This window comes from Stylophora pistillata, chromosome 2, assembly GCF_964205215.1.
Source record: "Stylophora pistillata chromosome 2, jaStyPist1.2, whole genome shotgun sequence".
NCBI lineage: Eukaryota > Metazoa > Cnidaria > Anthozoa > Scleractinia > Pocilloporidae > Stylophora > Stylophora pistillata.
The window spans coordinates 16,768,930-16,790,328 of record NC_142520.1 but is presented as its reverse complement, the minus strand read 5'-3'; the positions used below and the strand labels follow the sequence as shown (position 1 = coordinate 16,790,328).

The window sequence follows — 21,399 nt, the reverse complement described above, 5'->3', positions numbered from 1 at the left end:
TAGTATAAAAGATAGCTATACATGAGCGAACTGCATGAAGGATATAGCTATTATTAATTCACCTTCAGTCTGGTTCAAACCCTAGGAAAGATTTTAAGGAACTTTTTATTAACGCAAATAGTAACTTATATACTTCGCAGCACTTCGTTTGCGTATCAATGATCGAGATAGACTAAAATTAATTCGCCCAGACATGTATCCGTGTCAGGCATACACCTAAGATGAAAGGGGCGGACTTTCCTGAAAGAAGTCATGTTCATTGAGGCTTTAATAAAGATTCAAAGTAATAAGTAAAGAGGTGAGTTTTAACGTGAAACGATCTAAGCACAGGATATGGAAACAGTGGGTAAGAAAACTCAATTGCAAGTATTTGTTGACATTAGTGTAATAGAACGTGATAAGGTACAGTAATTTTGGTACAGTACATTCATATCAAGTTACTATACTGCACTGCGTTTGGTCCCTTTCAATTAAATGACCATATGTAGGGAAGTATCATTTACAATCTTGCATCAGTAATAGTCATTTCCTCTTTTGCTCCATTACTTTGTTTACCTTACTTTATTTATTTATCTATTTACAAGAGGTTTTTGATATTTCATCCTAGGAGATGATGAATATTACAGAATAGCTTTTATGTGCGATGATGTCATTTGTTGAAAAATGACGGTCCAAGCCTACTTTGCATTAAAATGTTCAGGAAATTTTACCCCGTCTCAGTGGTTTCATGTGGGTTGGGGTAAGAGTGAGTACTCTGACGTAAACATTCAGTGGGCCCATTGCCAATTAATTTCTTATCATAATTTGCACAGCTTATATGATTGCTTGTTATTAGATGGTGATGAATGCTGGGCTTCGTTACCTGTCTGTACTTGTCTGTGATCCGAAAGCTATTTGCCAAAATACCCCTGATTCGTATATTTGTGTATGTAAACCTGGTATTATTGCAGATGGGAAAACTTGAACTGGCAAGAGAGCTTACTGCTCGCTTTTCCTTGAAAGTTTTTGAATAAGTGTAAACGTGAATAACAGGCCTGCACAACTTAAGCCGAGAGGGCATAAAAGCTAATCCTGCTCGTAGAGCTACAAAAGAAACTTTACACAAAAGGGCACGAAGGAATATAAAAAATATATATCTAACTACCCCATCGCAGAAGCAATGCGATGTTTTCATTAGGACTTCAGTGATTCTATGTCTCTTACTAAGTAACCTAATTAAAGCAGCTACGGCGGCGACCAGTTCACAAAACTGCATTTCAGCAAAATTTTCCCACGCGATGCTAATTAAATGCGGAACTTGAATTCACCTTAGCATTTTACTTTTAGCATGAAAACATGGTTTTGCTGTCAGAGTTACACAAAACCATAATAATGGTAAGGAAATTACTCCTTTAATAAGGTGTAAAATCCTTGTTACAAGGTCTCAATGAAACCATAGCAATGCAAGTCAAGTTTTAGACTTTGGCCGCAGACCTCCAATTAACAGGGGTTCAAAACATCTTTTAACACCACGCTCCAAGGGGCGGATAGGAACGTTCGGGTTCAATTCTCTTATTTACTAAACCATTTATCGTATGTGGAAAGAGATAAAGGTATTATTTCCTTTTAGTTTAATAATCCTTTATACGACGAGTTCACTGATTTCTCAACCAAAATAAAATTTTACTTTGTCTCAGGAAACTGTACAAAGTGTTGGATGGTTGTGGTTATGCCACAAAGTTTGAACTACGACGTAAGAGCACTTTTCGACTGAATGTTGAGAAATCAAATCCAAAAGCAAACTTGTTACCAGGGTTATCTGGTAAGAGACAGTATCCTAAGAACGAAGGTGATCACGAGAAAACCATTGACAACCAATGAGGGGAAAACATTGAGTAGAGAATCGTAGGAACCAATCTCAGCTCTGGACCACTTTCGACTTACTGAATCGAAAGTTCCTACAAACAGATGAACGTAGAGTGAAATTACAGCCCAGCTGATGAATTGCTATCGTGAATTGAATTCCTTAAACGAATATTATGGAGCCATTATTTTGACGCGGACTGTGTTGGCGTTATCTATCCGATTTTGAATTTTTAAGAGTCTGTTTCCGACCTTACTCCCCATGTAAAGCAAGGGCCTGCCCCATGAGTCGGTCTGTCATTGGAGCGATTTCTTTCATTGCCTTTCTCTCCGTCAATATGCTCCTGAAAGAAGACACACCTTTTCGTTAAAAGTTAATCTTTCAGGGTTTTATTTAGAAAAGTCGTATTTTTGGAATTTTGGGATGTTCCGTGACCATGGATACATCAACTCAAGGGACCGATAACAACAAAAAAAAACTGTTTCTTGAATACACAAGTGAGAAGGTGGACCTTTGACCACGTTCACAAAAGGTCCCAAACATATACTGTGGCTGCCCTCTGCGTTCTCGGACGTTCTTTTTTTTATTTTGGATGATAGGCAATAACGCTTCAAAATGTATGCGTTCTCAATCGCAAATCCAGTAATGAGAGCCGTTTGGAGCAAAACAAAAACGCCAGCGTGCGTGAAAAAATTTTTGTTGGAATTGTTTGAGATGAAAAAGTACACTTTAGAAAATGCATTAGCAAGGTCAGGAACTGAGACACAAATGGTGCCCCACCCTCCCCCCCCCCGTGACCCCGTGCCATAAATTCCCCCGTCTTTCCGACTTATTTATAGAGACGTACAAAATCACACTCTCAGCTTGGGCCAAAGAATTTGAACTGGGAGCTGGGTAGTGTTCGTCTGAATGGCCACACTTAATCCCTGAATCTTTTTCAAAGAGTTGTTTTTAGCCCCAAGGGTCTCAACAATAACGAAAAGTTTGACGTTTGTGTCAACAAAAATCATCTCACTTTGCTGAAGACTCAGCACAGGTATCGCTTAATAGTATTCAGTTGAATTCCGTTATAGGTTATATTTCACGAATTAGATCTGAATTAAAGAAGTGATAACTTTTGAATATCACGCCTGCGTGTCGACCTCGTTCTAACTGGTTCCAATGGCAGGGCTGTACACTGACGGTAGCTCACTAGCCACAGACTAGTAAAAATTTAGTTTTGGCCTGTGGTTTTCGATTTCCACAGACCAGTTGAGCTAGTAAACGAACTGAAATTGTTGCAACATATAGTTGTCACTAGCCACTTGGCTAGTGTCAAGCTTTGGGTGGAGTGTTTTACAATTTAAAGGCCTTACCTCAAACAGGTTTGGGGGAGAATAACAGGCTACCGGAATATGTTGCCATAACTTGAATCTTTGAGACCAAATTCTTCAGAAAAAAAAAAAACACAAAAAAACGTATTAACATATGCCAGGATAAACAGATATCTCATTTAGATATGAAAAGAATATGGGTTCGCACAAAAGAAACTGCCCTTTACCTTGCCAAGTGATGGTGCTCTTTTCGCGATGAATGCAGAGCAGCGTGAACCAGGAATAAGTTGAAGATGACCCGCTCCGTCAAAGAAAAGAAACCAAAGATACGTTGCCACAAGTTGCACTTATTAACGACAATGAATAACAATCAAAATACACGAACCTGCGCGTTACTGCTCCCATTGTTGACCACGTCATAACGGAGGGGTTTTAAAATGTATACAGCTCTGTCAAAGTTTCCCTTTGAAAAAAAAAGGACACAAAGTTAAACCTCAAGAATTTCATTGTTCCAGTCATAAGTCCTTTAAGTCCATGAAGTGTTTAGTAAAGTAAAGTTGGGAGACCGTAAAAGAGGTGAATTTACCTTGTCAGCCTGTTCAAATGCCTCACAGCGGGCCAAACCAACCTAGCTAGATACTTCGCAATTTGTTCCTGAGCCATCCCTGAAAACGAAACAAAACAAAAAACAAAAAACAAAAAAATAAAAAACAAAAAAATAGACATTGCAAGGCTAAGTCATAATACCGATCGAGCTAATGTCTTAGCAGAACATGAGCCATTAATGACAAAAATAATCGAGATGAGAAGTAACTTAGCGCTTGATTCCCCCGTTCTAAAGGTCTCTTCCTCCCTTGAAAACGTCTCATATAGAGACGAAGAATTTCAGGATAATTATATTAGTAGAGACGAAAGTCACCCGCTTAAATACGTGAACAAACCTTAACCTAAGGTTAACGACACGTGCTTCTTGTGCGATAGTTCATGAATATTTCTACTATTTGAGTATATCGCCGCTTTCAGTTAATTTCTTTTTGTGAGACCCTCTCACTGAAAACAGTCACTTGAAATAATTTTTCGACCAAGGGCTGGAACAGTCAAATCTCGTTTGCAGATAGTGATAATAAAATTGCCGCTCGCTTCTCGTGGTCTCCTTTTCAGTTCCTGGGAAAGTGCTTGGTGATGTGGTCGGTTACAAATAACTATAACTGAAGTCTACTGGTATTTAACATCAAAGGAAGTGTAGTAAGTTAATCAGAATGTCAAAAATCCATCCACGCTTGAGAGATGACTATACACTCTTTTACAGAATGACAGATTGTTGATCTGAGCGTTCTTCTACACTTTTCTTCCATATTACCTAACAAAGTTTCTAGGTGACATCATTAGAGTTAGGGTTTCATCTTCCTTCTTAGCTCCCAGTGCACAAATCAACACATGAAACTGAGTTGAAAAAATTAATAGTTAAACAAAATATATAAAAAAAAATCAATTAAGCAATAGCTAATGAGAGGTCTGGGTGAAAGCAATGGCTTGTATTTTTCATTGTGCAAGACCACCCAGGAAAAGAGAGCGATTCTCTCTTGGGTATCGTCAACGAAAACCAAAGTAATCACATCAGCCTATCATAAGGAAAGGAACTATCACTTAGAACCAACGAGGACTCAAAATTAGAACTGCCCGAGGCGCGGGAAAACGCAGGAGTTCCCAGTTTGCCATTGGTTCCAGGTTTCCATCTGATTGGTTGAAAAGGTGTAAAGGGTTTTCTAGACCAATCACCCAACAGAGTGAGGCAAAATCTAGGTAGTTCCAGATTACTTTTGAAACACTCGAGAATTGAAACCAACGGTTACTATCAAAACACAGAGGTCGGGAGCTCAAATATATACAAGGAGTTCCAGGAGATGGCCAAAATCCCTTCAGGAGTAACTGACACTGTCATACACATTTCCCACCTCGCATACAAGTAAAGAAATAAGAAAAAAAGAAAAAGGCGGAATGCTTGGTAAGACAATTTTTTTTTCAAACCAGATGTATTGAAAAGTATATTTGGAATAGTTTGAGTCCTATTTGTCAGAAGAGTGGAGGTTCCCTTAAACCATTAAGAAATGTCAAATCGGAGCTTTCTCAAAAGGGACTGTAATTGGCATTTTGCAAGGTTTGCTGACATTGCAGTAACCACCTGCGACTTTCCTCAACTTGCATATGAAGATGATAATTTATTGTATGCTACACCTCCGCGTAACGTATAGCACGTACCAGAATGTGATTATCTGTGTGTGACTCCCACAAATGAAACAGCTCTCTCCACCGATCATTAACATCAACACCTCGAGGAAGAAAACAAACAAACAAACAACAAAAAAACATCGTAAGACAAAATGTATCACGTCGTGCGTTTAATTCAGCCATGCCAATAATTTCAGTATACAATAATTGCATTACAATGATTAATAATGCTTAATTTTTAAGGCTTAATCTCGATTGATTCATAGATTATTAATGAATAATACCTCAATCTATCTATTGAATAAACTATTGATTGAATGGTTGAATAGTTAGTAGACTGACTGCTAAATGATTAGTAGAACTGATCGTGCCATGAATTGATTTATGAATCATTCGATAGATCAAACGATCGATCGACAAAATAACAAATAATGATATTCACAACACATCTGCAGGTACGTGTTATCTCGTTACCTTCCATCTGAAGTGTGTAGAGCAATGAGGAAGCATCCACTAAGTCAAGCATGGCACCAGAATGGCAACGTTTCCCAACCTTTGACCAAGAAAGAAAAGCTACACAGTTACAATTAATTCAAATAGTGCCATAACGAGGTCACTGTAAATGTATTTACCCCCCTAGGTGTATGATACTGTACAAACACACATGAAGTATTTCGCATTTCTGGAGAGAAAGAAAATATTATTATAGTTTTAATAGCCAAGTAATGTGCGAATTAAAAAAACAACTTGGCATAAAAATAACTTTCATTTGACATGTAGGTTGTGCATGTGCGAATCAGATGTGATCGGATGAGAATTAAAAATAACAAAATAAAACACAGGTTATACATGTAGATCCTTTTTACACTACACCTCCTCGTCATAAATGTCCAATGCGGCTTATGTTCTCCCTAATAAAGAAAGGCTGGCGTTTGATCGCAAACATGGCTAAAAAAAATAAACACAAATGCGAAAACTAAACCAGCACACAAAGAAACAAACAAACAAACACAAAAACCATAATTATATTAACTTTAAAGAAATAGATAACAACCTTTTCGATGTGGTATAGCGCCCAGTGCCAGTAATTGTGACAGGCTAGCATAGCTCCCATCTACACAGGGTGAATGAAGGATGAAAGAAAGAAATACCAACATCTTTAGCTTTTACAAACGAAGAACTGAACGTTGGCTATAAGCCCCAACCCTTCCTCTCCCAACTGTTTTCTCTCTAATCATCCCGGTTTCGGGTCTGTGTAATTTCATACGGAACAATGTGGTCCTTTCGTTGTTGTTGTTGTTGTTGTTATTGTTGCTGTTGCTGGGGAAGCTTCAATCGGAGGGCAGAGAGAAGTAAGTGTGTTGAAACGGCTCGATGTCTTTCACAGCATGTGCTGGAATACTAAGGGCGTACTGCATACCACAGGAAAGAAAAAGAACTCCTGCTGGTATTTTGTAGTACCGTTATCTGAGGCTAGGGTTTTCTGACAATTGCCCAAAATCTCAATGGGGCTCAAACTGAAGGCCGTGTCTTGCGGAATTATTGTATGGGTGTGAGCTTATTTTTCTGTAAATCCCCTGAAGGAAAAATTCATGTAACTTTACTCTTGGTATAAAGAGCCAATGCAAGCTGAAAAAAAAAAAAAAAAAAACTTGACTGTTATCTCGGTATCTGAGCCCTACAGTAGGCTTCTAAATCTAACTTATTGCAACCCTTCCAATTACTTTCAATCTCCAGATCTAAATGGCAGCAACAGCAGAAAATTTATATATTATGCATAGGACAGCGGTTCTAACGTTAGGTAAACTTCGAAAAATTTATATATCATGCACAAGACAGCGGTGCTAACGTTAAGTACAATTCACCGTATGTAGGCCTTACAGTCCAGTCATTCAAGGTCGTGCAAAGGAATTTAATTCCTTCATCCTAACGTCCTTCCATTTCTATAACATGGGCCTCTGCATGAGTGCTCCAGCAATCTCTTGGATTCAATTCAAGACCCTTCGCAAGATAAAATTACTGCAAGACAAAAAAAAAAACAAAAACAAACAAAAACAAAAACACTACCATTGGAATACCATTGTTTGTTTTAGGATGTAGCCACTTCCGATGTGATAATCACTGCAGTGTTTTCACTGCAAAATGGTGAAGTCTGCCTCTTCAGGCAATGAACACAACCACATCATTGAAGTATTATGTGAAGCACAACAAGGTAATGTAGACTGTAAGCCTACTACCCAGCCATGATTCAGAATGAAGATCACAACAGGCTATTCCTAAATTGTTTAAGAAGTTAAATATCACAAAATTGCTATCAACAAAGTTTTACAGCTAACCTTAAGTGCATGCTTCTCCGCTTCTCTGTAAAATCCTGTTTCTATCAGGCCAAACACATACATTCCGTGAAGATATCTGCCGTTGATAGAAAGGTAGTTTAATGTTTCCTCAAAAACTGTCATATTAACACTCAACTCATTGCTGTTTTTCTTTTCTTTTTTTTTTCATACTTTTTTTTTTTTAAATAAGCGCCCTATTTCTAATAAGCGCCTTTCCTTGAGGTACCATAAGTAAACAAGTGCAGCCTACTCTTGCGAAATGGATCTTGGAATTACTAGAAATTCCTAGGAATTACTGGGAATAAGAGGTGTGAATTTTCATGGTAATTGGGACCGGGAATTCCTAGGAATTCCCAAAAAACCTAGAAATTCCCCAAAAAACCTAGAAATTCCCAAAAAAACCTAGAAATTCCCAAAAAAACCTTGAAATTCCCCCAAAAAACCTGGAAATTCTAAAAAATTCCACATTCATAAGCCAACAGGACTTGGAATTCCTAGGAATTCTTGGGAATTTTTAGGAATTCCAACTCAGAGTACCAATGACTTCCCTGAAATACTGTGAATCTAAAAACTTGCTGGAAATTCCAAGGAATTACTGGGAATTTTAGGAATACTTCAAGGCAACTAATATCAAATAAATATATGTATTAACTCCCAACTATAAATTTAAGCACTCCATCAAATTTATTTACATGCTAACTCAGGTTTACATGTTAATTATTTGCTGTTGTATATTAACATCAACATGCAGTAATATTAGGATGAAATTTCTTCTCCTTTTCTTGAAAACTTCGTATTAATTATCCTCAACTACAGCTATTCATTTAAAATAGTCCTAGTGAATCAGTAATTTTGGTTTGACACAAATTGTGAATAAAATCTGTTGATTCTTTTTCATGAAATGCAATAGCTTGGGTTATGTTTATTACAATGAATACTATCAGTCAAAAAATAGTCTTGAAAGGAATCATTTAATTTGGGATAATGATACAAATAACATTTTATCCTTTCCTCCCTGAGTGAGGCTTTGACTTAATTTAATGTGGCTGTAACCTCTTTGGATAAAAGTCTTGTGTTAAAATTCAAATGTAAGCTGTCAAGCAGCATCTTCATGCTATGTTGTTTGTTTTTGTCGATTCTGCAAGTTGAAATTGAGAGATTTCTTCTCAATTTTGACTGAACACCCTTGGGAGTGAAGGGCCTTATTACAGTTAAATAAGTGATTTTTAATATTAAATTCTTGTTGTAACTGTAATAATTAATTGCAATGAATTTATGCAAACTGCAGACTAAGCAGCCGTTTGTCTTTTTCTGCTGCGCTCGCAGCTTCAGTTGCCAAATTCCAAACGCGACTAAACTAATCCTGAAACCTTTAGCCTACTGATAGATTTATTTCATTGAAAAGCGTAAGTGTAAGAAACTGTGGCATGCATGTGACCGATTCGATTCTCAGGTTTGATCACGTACCAAATATCGCAATTTGTACTCACCACAAACTTTCAGAATCCGTAGCTTTATAATTAAATGGCCGCTCGATCCTTGTGCCGGCCAATCGATGGTTGTACGTTGTCCCTTCTTTCAACTTCACGGCGCCAACGACTTGCTTTTCATTTATAGCACTCACGCTATTCTCATTTTCCCATTGCTCGACGGTAATACCTATCTTCAGAGATGTCATATTGAGCAAAGCAGTCGAGAGAAGACTAACTTGACGCACGAGCGATCAATGGATGAAAACTACATTCAGAGATGAGCGCCAAATGGAATTTCCTTTGTTTCCAATCACGGGTATGATCACGTGGATATTTTGGGAATTGCCATTGGCTTGTAAATAGAATCCGCTGGCTTACCCAATTGCAGTCTTAAGTTCTGAAGATGAGCTAAATAATGATGTGAATTCACTATACGTAAACATAATCGAGAAGAATCGAATGTACTACAAATGCAAGATTTGTGGCCGGAAACCGTCGAGGAAACAAAGACTCGAAACCCTGACTTGAGTTGTGTTCACGGCAAAGTTGAGAAACAACCAGAAAGCAATCACAATTTTAAATGTGATTACAAACGTGTTTTACCCTCGATATTATAACAGATGGATACCACCTTAGGAAGTATAAGAGCTACCTAGATGATCACAGTGTACCAGTACCCAAATCGACGAAGTTGGACCGTAACAGGCGTTCAGCGACACGTTCCAACACAGGCATCTCGATTCCTGTTTCGCTTCTACTGAGCTAGCAGCGGTGCCAACAGAGTCAAGTGCGTCTCATGACGAAGAAACATGTGTACAAGAGAAGGAAGCGATTATAGTACGGTAGAATTTTTGCCTACAAATTAATGTGCACATTCCGAAGCGTTGACCCATGCTTATGATTATGTTTATGTATTATGATTTTGGCGCATCTCCGGACATGAGACATTTTGCATCAAAAGAAAACCTTTTATGACTGGAATCCACGAGGCCTTTGAGGTTAGAAAGCATATCTGTGATATGGCTACATTGGATTTAAATTGACAATTTGCACTTTATGTAACTGACTGCTGCTTTATGGAAAAGTGCATATTTATATTGAGATTTACTAAAACTTAGTTTAAATAATAAATTTCATGATAAACATAAACAGGTATATACATCTCAGTCTTGGTATATTTTGTTTAGCATATCTTTTATTGAACCAGTTTTAAGCCTCTAAAATTACTCCTTGTCTTGAAACCTTCACATTCAAGGTATTGAGAATTTCTCTGAATTATTTGGATTTCAGGGTTATTTAATTTGCCTCAAATTCAATTCCCAGAAATTCCCAATAATTCCGCCCTTCTTAACTTAAAGGTGGTAATTGTATAGCTAAGAATTTCTAGGAATTCCTAAGAATTCCAAGTCCTCACAAAACTGGAACCTTCCTTTCCCAGAAATTCCCAGTAATCCCAAGCTTTTCAAATCAGAGCTAAGTTTGCAGAGTTGAAAATGTTTGAGAATTCCTAGGAATTCCAAGTCCTCACAAAACTGGAACCTTCCTTTCCCAGTAATTCTAAGCTTTTCATATTACAGCTGATTTGCATAGTTGGGAATTTTTGAGAATTCCTTGGAATTCCTAGAAATTCCCAGAAAACTGGGAATTCAGTTTGCAAGGGTTAAGGCTCTAAAGCGAGTCATTACGGTTATCAAAAACAGTATTTAATTGAAGTTTAACTTAACAACCTTTTTAGGTAGACACAAACAGGGCTGTTTATGAGATCAAGCTCTCTGACGCGCAAGTATTTTCAAGTTCTCTGGCACGTACGTATTTTGAACGAGCTCTATGAGCTCATTGACGCTACGTGGGTAAATAAAGTATCGATTGATATTGATATTGATTGATTGACTAGCCTCTTACTTCGGAGAGAAAGGCAGGATCCTCCACACAAGACAGACTAAACACTGATTGAATACTGAAAGAACTTAGAACAGTTAGCGCTAAGCCATCTACTCATAGAGTGGCATGTTTTCCTTCCATTTCGGTATCACTCTTGCGATTGAATCTCTAGAAGTAGGAGTTGTGAGCCATCTTCAAAGCAAACATGTCAGTTGGGTTTTCCATTAATATATCTTCACACATTAGATATGCTTGGACAGTATTTCTGAAAGAAATGAGAATGGAAGTATATTGTCAGTAATCAATTGCTCCTATTGCTGTCCATAAGGGGCTCCTCTGTGAAGGGAAAGGGGATATGGTGAGGACAGCCTCTTTGTCCAACCAAATTGTACCCCTTTTGTCACTCACCCTCTTGAGGTGTAGCGCTGATGACAAGGGAGAAGGGTAGAGGGATTATTTGAGAAATTGCCAGTAGCCACTCATTGCAGCAGAAATTTTACAAATTGTTTTGTACATGACAATTTCATAGGTGTAGGTATAATGGTGGGTAGGCAAAACAAATAAGAAATTTTTGCCTTCGAAGATATTTTTAATCTTCCAGAAGTGACGAAGGCGGTGATGATAATTTAGACCACCCTTACTTTTTAGGCATAAAAATTAGTAGCGAATTCTTGGTTTGAGAGATGTGTTTGCATATTTTCTTGGTCACAACTATAAAGTTATGAGATAAACTATTGTACCATAGATAACTGTAAACAGCTCTCCCTGGGGATAGGCAGCCAGAATGCACTTAAAAAAGATACTCCATCTTCAAAAACGGGTAGCCCGCTTAATGAATTTCTCTAAGTTTAATGTTCAGGCTGTTCCACTTTTTATCTCTACCAATATTCTGTCTTTACCTTTAATCTAGTTTAAAAATTGCTTTATCTTAATGCATGATGTCTATAACAAAGTCCTGGCATCTAACATTTCTGCTCTCTTTAGACCCATTAATGATGCTCATCATTATAACACACGATCTTCTACCGCTGGTAACTTCTATATAAACTACTCTCGACTAAATCACTCCAAGAATTCTTTTTCCTCTATGAGCACAAAAATTTGGAACTGTTTTCCTGATGTTTTGAGACAGCTCCCAAAATATAGTGTCAAGAAAAAAATAACCGAGTCCTTACTTCAAATCCTTCTAGACCCGGATTCTTAAATCCTGATATTGATATATTAGTAAATGAAATGGCAAGAAACTAGATTTTGTTAAAATAAAGAGTATTTTGAGCTTTTCCTGTTTTGAATTATGTGCTCGTGGCTTTGTAATTAATATACCTATATTTTTGTATTCACTTTTGTGATTGACATCTGTACCTTTGTAATTGTTATTTATATTTTGGTCATCAGAATAATATTATATTAATATGTAATTGACACGCTTCCCATACTACCTGCTTCGATTAGCTTCGCTATATTGCAGGTAGTCTTAATTTATAATTTAAATTGTGATTACGTATAAATAAAGACGTTGTTCAAAAGGAACAATCTGTTTAAAGCGTTGCAGTATCTCAGAGATCAAGGATTCAAAGCCTGCACAGGCCTAGAAATTTTTGTGAACGCTTTATTTTTATAGCCGCTTAATTGCTGTAGTGCTCAATTCTTAATCCACAGCTCATGTATTTGATTTCATTTCACAATCATTGAAAATGTGATTAGTCACCCATTTAGATAGACGCGTCTTAAAGGAACAGACAAATACTTGATAAAAGTCAAAATTTTGTCTCAGCCATTGACATGACATCTTGGTAACACTCACCCTTGTGCCCATTCTTTGACTGCCTTGACATGCAGTCTCTCTCTGTCTGTGATGTTACTCTTGGCAGCTAACCCTTCAAGGGATACCAAGCTGCTCATCAGCTCTTGATCTGTGTGGATTCCTTTTCCAGATGAGATCAGGTCTAAGCCACACGAGATCACATGACCCATTACTGAAATAAAAACAGGTGATGTCATTTAAATGGGACACTCCACAAAAATGATACCATAAATTAATACTCTTTTAGAATGAAGGTCTGGTTTGTCCTTGAAGCCAGATTCTCAAATACTTCCCTAGCACTGAACCACATAAACTCTCTTGAATATGTTACACCATTTCTGGGTTCATGTGACATCCACTGAGCATATTGCTAGCCAATTAGGATAATCAAAGTTAAAAGTACCCTCATGTACATAGACAAAATAAGAAAGATATTCCTTTATAACCTAGATCTACTGCTCTCGAGAAGTCACCACAAATCATTTTTAAATCACCCAGTCACTAATATGGCTATAACTGAATAATCTAAGCTGTTCAAATTTTTGGAAAGGAATAGTGACTTTGGCCAAGCAGTTGATATATCCAAATTATTTAGTTACTCCCACCTACGCAGCCCCAAACAGTTTCTTTTGAAACTATCAGCCTTTAGTCAATTTCACTGATAGGAACTAAAAGGAGTGCAAAGACTTAATCACTAAAATGGCAATGGGAAAATCCAAGGAAGAATATTTATTTTTGCATACGAGGTATTAGTTTTCAACAACTCAATTAACTCAATATTTGTTTAAATGATTACGATAATAATTCACATTTCTTTTTATATTCAATGTCCTTGACACCAGTATCTACCTAAATCTTATCTCTTCAATAAACAATAGACTATTCTGTCCAGAATTCTCTTCAGTCCATGCTAATAAAAAGTTGCACAATAATTGTTATTCAAAGTGCTGAAAAGAAAAGTTCTCACCGGCCAAAGTTGGGATCTGCTGCTAATATCTTTGAGACAGACTCCTCAATTCCATTGCACTGTTGTCAATCATACCATCCTGTGTACTAATTAAACCAAAAGAAAACAAAAAACAACAAACAAACAAATAAATAAACCAGATACATTTTTTCCCACAAGGATATTAGTTGTCACCAGGCTTAATTGTCATATTTCTCAGGAAAAAGCTACATGGAAGTTATGGCATGACCCCAATCATTAGTTACCCTTGGTGATCAACTCAGTTGACTAAAACCAATCTATCTTGTAATAATTACCCCCATTAACAGAGCACCATAGATTATTTACAAACTCATCACTGCTATTCGTCAATGGTTATGAGAATTACTGTAAAATTCTGAATAAGCCCTGGGGCTTATATTTTTCAAAGGACCTTTTAGGAGCTTAGTTTTGGAAGGAGCTTATTTTTGGAAGGAGCGAAGGAGCTTATTTTTGGAAGCAGCTTATTTTTGGAAGGAGCTTATTTTTGGAAGGGGCTTATATTCCAAGGGGCTTATTATAGGAGGAAAATTTGCATTTCAACTGGCTGGGCTTATAATTGGAGGGAAATTTGTGTCAAAATGTTTGAATGTGCAACTGGTAATTATTAGGGTTTTGACTTGAGATTGATGATAACAAATTAATCACATTGAAAATGCCAAGTTCAAACAGTCAATAGCAATAAACTTTGTTAGAATGGAAATTAAGTAAAAACAGTAACGTAGTTCAGGCTCACAGTTCATGCTAACTATGAAAAGTGTGGAGCACCAGAGGGAGTTTGGGTACAGGATGACAGGATTGAACTTCCTTGCAAATACTTTTTCTATGGACCAAATGAATTCAAGGCGCAAGTGAAGACTTGTTGACCACATTGCTTTAGTGCATAGAATCATTCTTTTATGACTAAAAAGGCTTCCTGATAAAAGTGGTTATGTGTAGTTTGCTTTGGTTTGTATCATCAAGGATTAAATTTCCAATTAATACAAATCCCAGGGGGTTATATTCAAAGGGGCTTATTACACGAGGTATTTTTGCATTTCAAATCTGGGGGCTTCTACATGGAGGGGTTTGTACACAGAGGGGCTTAATATTTTCGGAATTTTATGGTAGCCATTTAAACTCAATTTTTATTTAGAAAAATAAAGAACTTTGCTCGTATCTTCATAAAGATTTTCCTTGTTATTCATTTTGTAGCTGTCAATTAATGGTTGCAGGCTGGGAAAATCTAGATTTACACCTCTCCCACATTGATAATCATACATATTAATTAGGGTTTTTCAAGTTGATCATAAAAACAAATTAATATCTTGCCATACTAGAATTGTGCACGATAAATAAAAATTAAGATATCTGTATCAGTTAGAATTAGTATTTTGATTCTTATGATATTTCACTTTAGCCCTAGCTGACACTTGTATAAATTTTCAACCAAAGCCAACCTGTGTTAGGGTAGCATCAAACATTTTTGCTGCATCATTGCTACTTGTTGTCAGTGGTAATCCGTCACTTCTCCAAGCCTACAAAAACAGAGAACAAAAGGTTTATTATTATCTTCATGCTTCCAATTCATAACTGAAACCTTCCTTATTCCAAGTTTCAAAATCCAAGCAACTATACTACTTACTCTAGGCTATTAGCAGTGTGGTTCAGTTGTCAAGTAATATTTAATGCTGTGTCAATTTTTTTGGGTGACCAACATTTCATTCCTGGCAACCACCCCATGATTTTAAGTGGTAAGGAAACTCACCTCCTCCCAGAAATTGTCTTAAAAAGTGATACATAAAAATAGAGCAGTTTTCATGTGAGATTCCCCTATCACTTTGATTTTGCTTAACCCCCCTCTGGGATAAGTCCTAGAGACTTGTTCCATGACTGTTCTCCATCAACAAGACTAAAAAATCTTAAAGCATACACAACTCAGCCACTCCCATATTCATTCCCTTAAGGCAACTGGCTTGTTTTTACTTTGAGCTCTCATTGACCCCTAGCCAATAGTTTGTTGCCATTTAACAAATGGTAAACACCACAGCATAAACTCTAATTATTGATGCACACAGGAGGTTGCTACGCACAAAAGATGCATAAGAGTCATGTGAGGTGATAGCTGAGAGAGACTCTGGGTTAAGCAAACCTCCAACATGTACGCTGTGGTGTTTACCACTTGTTTTATAACATAACACTGATACATTTCAGCAAAGAGCCCCCTTTTAATTAGCAAATCTCATGAAACCAAAACAAAATAACAAGTATGTGTGGAAAACTAGTCTTTACATTTGCTCATGTCAGCAGGGTACACCCATAGGCAAATGGTGCAATTACTAAGTTGACCAATCAGAGCACAGACTTTACTGTGGTTATGTTTAACTTATAATAGTCATGAGGCTAAGGGTGACTTTGTTATGTTACAGACATTGCTGCTTTTCAAATGAAAATTAATCTTTTGTTATCATGCTAACTAGATACAGGTCTCTATCACAACATGGTCACTTTTGTCTCATTGCAAATCAAAAGCTTGGCAACCAAGTACACAACTGTAAAATGGTCTATTTTAACTGAATATTCTGATTTTCTGTTATCATTATTTTGATTTTGTTATTTGGTCACCCCATCAAAATGCTAATAAAAAATGAGAACCATTATAAATTGAACTTCATAAGCCAATGGAGCAGGTCAAATTGGTAGTCAATCATTTAAGTGGGTTTAGAATGCAGTGAACAGTGGCCTGTCTTCATCCAAAAATAAAAAAAATAAAAAAAATTAAATTAAATTAACAAGGTGTTTTAATTTGTAATGATTACATTAGGCATTGGTCGAACAAATGGTCCAAAAAGGCTAAATGCCTGGCACAGCAAACCTAATAATAGTATTCCATGTTTGTGAAAAAAATGCAGAGGGATTCCAAAAACTACATCAGAGGACAAATTTTCCCAAATCAAGCAATATTTTACATTAGTGATTGCATGGTATGCCCAAATTATGACATTTCTTCGACTAAAAACACCGACAACTTGAAATTTTTGGGATCCCTTGACTTCGTACGTAAGACAACCACCTAATTAAGTCTCTTAAGGAGTTTGAAAGAAGCTTTCGGCAAGGAGTGGACATCATAATATGCACATTGTAAAATAAATTATTATAGTGAAACTGTGAAGGGTAAGATGCTATAAAAACAAAACATAAACAAAAAATATTCGCTCCGAGTTTCTAGGGGAGCTAGGACACGCTGAACCGGGGGTTAAATAACGCATTTATTTCAGTTAAGGTCTATTCAACTTGTTGTCAGTTTGTTGCTCCCAAAATCTTCCAACTAATGATAAACGAGGTAGGACACACTTACCTACATCAAATGACGACTGAAACGTCATTTAGGGTACCATGACTGTGTATAACACGTTGACTCGTGTTAACAAAATTTCCTGCTTAAAGATAAAACCCAATATTTTTCACTTACGTCAAGATCCCTCCAGTTACTGTGCATATAAGACATTCCGAGGGAAAAAAATGCAGTTTTAGTGTGCTTAATGTTGCTTTACTTGTAATAACTGCACATTACAGAACACGGAAAAAGTGCGGCCCACTGTAATGAAGTCAGCGGTGCATAGCAGGAAGCAAAATCTGGAAACAGAAATCTGGTGTCGGAAAGCGTGAAGTAAGAACAACGGAATATGCTCTCAGTGTTGCCTTTTATATAGCTAGCAGGCGTAATTTTGGCGGGCGAGTGCTCAATGTTATCTTTGACTTTTTTACAGCAACGGAAGGCTGGACAGAGAAATAAATATTTACAAAAGGGAGCGAGCGAGCGGCGATCAAAAAGAGAGGGGAGGTCTGTCGGGCAACGAATATTTTTGGGCCTCACGGAACAGCGTACGCACGTGAGTTAAGGAAAATTTCAGACATGCGCAGATGACGTCCCTTGTTGTGTTTACTTCTTCCCTCTACGCTCTTAAAACTTTATCGTTGAATATCTTATCAAAACACAAAGTCTCTGGTAGTTTAATACTTAAACCGCAAAGACTGCAACGGAGTTAAGGATTCTACCGTTTTATTTTTTTTCTTTTCATCGAATTAGTGGTAGAAATGCTATTTTTTCGTACTGTTTTGTCATTCATTTCGCGTGGTGTTTATTATTTGGAATTTCGAAACGGACGAGTTCAAGAATTGGCATCGTAGTTTCAAGGCAAATTGAGTTTTGGAGTCCACTGTTGATCGTATTAAAGTTATTTTCATCTTTTTAACGCGCGCTCGAGATGTAATGGAGGAATGAAATATATCGACTAAGTAAAGCAAGCGCACGATGCTCGAGGTAAGATTATAAACTGGGTTATCTTGACCCTAATAATCTTGGGGGTGTTGGTGGTAATAGGTCGATTAGCTTACATTCAATATCGCCCACCCGAGATCGAGAGTGAACTCCGGATTATTCGTCAACAGGAACCAAGAGCAGTTAAATTATCAATCACTTCTCGGGTACTCGATAGTACTATTGATGATGTTTGACTGATATCGATTGTGATGCTTATTTCTTTTGGGCGCTTGAATGTGGAGGATCGACCAATGCATTGATTCTTTTTCGACCACACTGCATATTCATATTTGTGTTAGTCCAGATTTAGAAGCTATGACAAGTTGCCTGTATGTGAAAAAAAAATTCCATCGTTGTAGATATTTAATAGGGGAAGAAAAACGTTTAAAGGGGAGAGAGGATTCATTACGGGTCAGATTTGTACTACTTATCTTTTACACGGAATAAGGAAAGTCAGGATAACGAACTTTGCACATTTTTAGCAGTTCCAGTGTTTAAATCTAATTTATTACTGTTATGCATTGTACCCTAACTGTATGTAACATAACATTGGCTGCATCACTTAGCTTTGCCCTTCCTGTACAAAATGATTCACTTAATGTACAAGAACACCTATACACAAGTCATGTACTGGAACTGCTGTAGTAAAGTGACAGCATTTCAATGTTTGTTTAATATTCTACTAAGCTACAGTTATGCATAACAATTTAAAATCAGATATATTACAGCTTCATTTACCTACTGTTCATTTTGAATGTAATTTTCAATTCATTTAATTCAAGATCCAATACAACATGATTAAATACATGCATGTCTCAGCTTTGGCTCCATGCACTTTACTTATACCCTGCAAAACCAGTTACAATATTGCAAAGCTAACATGCTACATCCACTAAAACTGATATTGAGCTCTGTTCAATATATTGTTAAAGTGGCATATACAACATGCTTTTATCAGGTTAGTTCTAACATGTTGCATTGAAACATTTATCAATTTTTAGATGTGTCTCTGTGTGTAAAAATGCTTTCATGTTGAGATACATTTACTTCATGCCGTGTGGGTCAGTGAAATTAGTTCTTATGTACAAATCTAAAATGTTTAAAAATTACTGAGCCACTCCAATGACTACTTTATTCTTCATGTGTAGGCAATGGTGTAATATGTACATGCAGTCATGTGGGACCTGGAAAGACAAGTAGTTGGAGGTTGGAAGACATTTGGAAGGTTTTGTAAACACAACTGGCATTCTCTCGGTAGATCATAAATTTTTAGCTCCTCCCCGTAGTTCCACACCTTTAGCGCTGCTAGCTGCATGAGTCTTGGAACTTGTCCATCAGGTGTACATCAGGTGTACTGGTAACTCCCTCAATTACTGTTGGGCTGAATGACCTTTGTCCCTCCAGTGTAGATGTTCCCTTGGCAGAAGCTTTCCAGTGAAGTTTAAGTTTGTGACCATCAGCTTTTAGTGACTGAATCATATCTGGTAAGTCACTGTTTACATGTACTTTCTTTTCTATCCAAGCTTTAGGGTAAACATCCTTTGCTGTAAGTGGCCCATGTGTGCTGTTTTCTCTAATCTTGTTTAAGTTCTTTCTTGCCTCTTGCAAAAGGTCTGTGGTGAGCATTTGGGCATATTCTTTCAATCTTTCTTCATGAACTTCACATGCGGCTTCTGTGGTCCTGGTGTTGGTTTTTCCACTGTGCAGAATGTTCTCAACAAATGTGATTGAAGCCTGTTTTGATAACTCTGACATGAAGACTAAAAATGTGCTTGGCGTAGAACTCAAACAGGTTTAGAGTGCCTTCTTTACTTATGAGTGAGCTCTGTTGTGATAAGGCCATTTCTTTGATCTCACATAGCAATTGGGGTTCCTTTAATTTCCAAAGAGTGGCCCATTTAATTAATCCAACTCTGTCTTTAGAGACCAATGTGAGAATGTTCTGTCCATGAACATGAAAGGGAATGTTCACTGACTTTTCTTTTTGATTTTCAGATCTGACTGGAACTCCAAGAAGCTTTAAAACTGAAAGCCAGAAATGACTTTGGTATCTCTGATCAGCTCCCATTCCAAACAACTTAGGAAAAGTTAACCACTCTGCTCCATGATCTTTGATTACTTTAAGTGCTTCTTGTAACATTGGCCTCTGCACTTGTTTGTGAAAATGGTAAATAGCTGCTGGGTCTTTCAATGACATCTTTACAGGAAAATGTTCTGATGGAGACTTCAACATTTCACTTAAAGTTTCATAGTGCTTCAAAACAGTTGCTGGCCATAACCGTGCAAGGTAACCACTGGAAAAACCAAGTTCTGCATCACTAGCTTGGAATGTGTTCAGAGATGGAATGATGAACTTGTCAAGGAATTCAAACAAAAACTTGATTTCAACTTGAATCATAGGACTTGAGCTCATCTTAATGACATCTTGCCAAATAGTGTGGTGGCCAGCTCATTTTGGCAATCTTTGAAGGAGACGCTCAGCAAGCTGTAGACAAGCTTTTCCATACTTAAGATACCACTGGAGAGTCTCATGATAATATGTCCACCTTGTGTCAATGAATGTCTGAGGAAGGGGTGGCTCTTTACTAAGAATACCTAGAGAAACATACATAACTTTGTATTGGCTTGGACGCTCATGATGGAGCCAAGATATTTACAATGAAACAAAATATTGAAAATCAGATGTAATGCTACAGGTGTCTTTTGATAAGATAACAAAGATGCATGTTGCATGTATCTGACACAAGCCATAAACATCAAAGTTCTTTGGTTGTATCCATTGTTACCAGGTGCAAATGTCTCCACAAGAGAATATCCCTTTTTGACAAACTCGTTGTTCCCCTGCAATTTCTTTTTCAGTTTTGAGGAAGCAGATCTTGTCCCTCTTAACTTGTTGCTGACTTGTTTTTCTTTTTTCTCAGTAGACGTAAGTTTGTTTTGACACTTTTTGAGTTGATTTGGAGCCTCAACACGTCCTTTTTCAATTGGATGTTCCTTCCTTTTACAAATACTGAAATTATGAAAAGGTGACAATTGAAATTAGTCAAATGTAACTCACGGATTTCACATGATAGAGTATGGAAACAAAGAATACAAAGTAAAAATATCCGACTAGAAATCCTATCAATAAGGTATGTTTAGAAACTCTCGATAGTGTATGAAACTTAACGATACGTGTTGTTATGATTTGCTGACCGAAAAATTAACTTGCCTGTACATTTTATTACTGACCA

At 37.1% G+C, this 21,399-nt stretch overlaps 2 long non-coding RNA genes and 1 pseudogene across 3 annotated transcripts; 2 read left to right on the top strand and 1 right to left on the bottom strand.

Annotated features, from left to right (window-relative positions):
• Nucleotides 1-369: 369 nt before the first annotated feature.
• On the bottom strand, nucleotides 370-17,647 carry LOC148737416 (tetratricopeptide repeat protein 38-like; annotated as a pseudogene). Its single transcript, XR_015996469.1, has 16 exons — nucleotides 17,315-17,647; nucleotides 15,303-15,380; nucleotides 13,850-13,931; nucleotides 12,879-13,050; nucleotides 11,189-11,339; nucleotides 7,722-7,797; nucleotides 7,267-7,386; nucleotides 6,440-6,499; nucleotides 6,259-6,296; nucleotides 5,860-5,938; nucleotides 5,416-5,486; nucleotides 4,517-4,599; nucleotides 3,743-3,821; nucleotides 3,542-3,619; nucleotides 3,199-3,271; nucleotides 370-2,186 (listed from the first exon to the last, which is right to left on the bottom strand). The product of XR_015996469.1 is annotated as a tetratricopeptide repeat protein 38-like (transcript).
• Nucleotides 9,818-11,075, top strand: LOC148737417 (uncharacterized). Its single transcript, XR_015996477.1, has 2 exons — nucleotides 9,818-10,191; nucleotides 10,929-11,075. It is a non-coding gene; the product is annotated as an uncharacterized LOC148737417 (long non-coding RNA).
• Nucleotides 17,648-17,794: 147 nt separating the features above from the next.
• Nucleotides 17,795-20,941, top strand: LOC148737415 (uncharacterized). Its single transcript, XR_015996472.1, has 3 exons — nucleotides 17,795-18,166; nucleotides 19,315-19,650; nucleotides 20,162-20,941. It is a non-coding gene; the product is annotated as an uncharacterized LOC148737415 (long non-coding RNA).
• The last annotated feature ends 458 nt before the right edge of the window (nucleotides 20,942-21,399 follow it).